Source organism: Carlito syrichta, unplaced genomic scaffold (genome assembly GCF_000164805.1).
Source record: "Carlito syrichta isolate Samal-C Ts95f unplaced genomic scaffold, Tarsius_syrichta-2.0.1 Scaffold308813, whole genome shotgun sequence".
NCBI classification, from domain to species: Eukaryota; Metazoa; Chordata; class Mammalia; order Primates; family Tarsiidae; genus Carlito; species Carlito syrichta.
In genome coordinates, this window is record NW_007252909.1 from 162,315 (window position 1) to 164,716 (window position 2,402).

Consider the following 2,402-nt stretch of genomic DNA (forward strand, 5'->3'; position numbering starts at 1 on the left):
GTGGCGGCTCATGCCTATAATCCCAGCACTTTGAGAGGCCGAGGCGAGAGGATTGCTGGAGTCCAAGGATTCGAGACCAGCCTGGGCAACTTGACGAGACCTCATCTCTGCAATAAGTAAAAAAATTAGCTGGGCATGGTGGCACGTGCCTGTATGTAGTTTCAGCTACTTGGAAGGCTGAGGCAGGAGGATTGCCTGAGCCGATCAAATCAAGGCTATGGTAGCTATGAGCATGCCACTGCCCTCCAGCCTGAGTGACAGAGTAAAACTGATAAATGAGTGAAAGAATGAATGAATGAATGAATGAATGAATGGAATCACATCATTTCTTGCTTAAAGCCCTTACCACCAATGTTTTTCCATTGTACTTAGAATGATATCCAGATTTCCTCCCATGACCTAAAGATGCATACATACTGTGTCTTTGCAGATCTTACCACCTTACCTGGCATCCCTTCAGCTGACTACACAGTCATCCATTGGTCTTCAGTTCTTTCAACTTTCCCTATCACTATATTTAAAGAGTAGGCCCACAGAAGTTCCTTTTTTGTTTCCTTTATCGCTTGCAGAGGCTTATAATTAGTTTTCTTCTTGATGGCCTGCTTATTTGTTTTTGTTTTCCTATGCTGTTAGATTATAAACCCCACCAGGGCAGAGACCATGTTTTATCCTTTTTGCTTTGCACATACTGACATATGATATTTAATAAACATATGTTGAATGATTGATAGTTTGCTAACTTCTGCTTTATAGAAAAATGGATACTTTAATTCATAAAGGAACAGGTATATACTTGCTGATCTGATACTCTAAAAGATGGTAAAAGTCAATATGGGTCAGAAAGAAATTTGTTTTTTGGGGTTGAATTTTTCAGAATTTGACTTAGATGGTACCTCTTCTGGGAAGCTTTTCCTGATTGGTCATAGTTAGATTAGGTCTCTTCTTTTTTGGTCTGACATCACGTGCTTGCTTCTTTCATAGCAACAGATTGCCTGCTTGATTCCTTAAGGGAGAGAAAATTTAATCATTGTATTCTGAGCACTCAGGTTGGTGCTTGGCACATAATGGTTGTGTTCAGTAAATATTTGTTCAGTGAGGAATAAGTGTGAGATAGTAGGAAACTAACAGCTTGGGCCGGGCTCGGTGGCTCAGCCTGTAATCCCGCTCTTTGGGAGGCCGAGGTGAGTGAATTGCCTGAGCCCGCGGGTTCAAGACCCACCTGGGCAACTTGGCGAGACCTCATCTCTACAATAAATCAAAAAACTAGCCGGGCGTGGTAGTGCGCGCCTGTAGTTTCAGCTACTTGGAAGGCTGAGGTGGAAGGATCGCCGGAGCTCAGCAGGTCAAGGCTGCGGTGGCCAGGAGCGACCACTGCACTCCAGTCTGGGCGACAGAGTGAGACTCCAACTCAAAAAAAAAAAAAAAAAGAAACAGCTTTTACTCTGGTAGATTATGGAGCTCATTGGTTCCATTTTTCTTTTGTTTATTTTTGAGACGGGGTCTTCCTCTGTCACCCAGGCTGGACTGCAGTGGTGCCATCACGGGTCACTACAGCCTTGGTCTCCTGAGCTCAAACAATCTTCCTGCCTCATCTTCCTTAGTAGCTAGGATTATAGGCTTGCCAAACACCCAGCTAATTATTAAATTTTTTGTAGAGATAGAGTCTTGCTGTGTTGTACAGGCTGGTCTTGAACTCCAGGCCTTAAGTGATTCTCCTGCCTTGGGCTCTCAGAGTACTGGGATTATACTGGCCACTGCGCCCAGTCAATTTTTAAATTCTTATTTATGGAAAATTTCACATGTATATAAAAATAAAGAGAATACTGTGGTCCTGTCACCCAGCTTCTGTGATTACCAACACATGACCAGTCTCATTTAACATTATTCTCCCTTTCTCCTCAATATTTTAAATTAAATTTTAGACATTATACCATGTCATCTGTAAATACTTCAGGAAGGTATAATCAGTTTAAAGACTGGTTAGCTCTTGGAAAAACCTGAAATAAAAATTCCATTTGTCTCCTTGAATCTAAGTGATTATGTCACCTGGTGAATTTCCATGTACTAAGCCACTCCCAAGGTTTAATTCATTATTGAAAGTGTATACTCATTGTAATTGCTGAAATAGCAGCAGTTTGCTAGAATATGCTATGGGAGTTAAGTATATTTCTATTGGATGAGAGAAGTTACCAATAAATAAAAATTAATATGTCAGAGGTAAGTTTTTCCCTTTGGAGATGTGTGAAGACAGATGGTACTTTTTTTTATTTGTTGTTTTTATTTTTTTTTTGAGTTGGAGTCTCACTCTGTCGCCCAGACTGGAGTGCAGTGGCCGCTCCCGGCCACCACAGCCTCGACCTGCTGGGCTCCGGCAATCCTTCCGTCTCAGCCTTCCAAGTAGC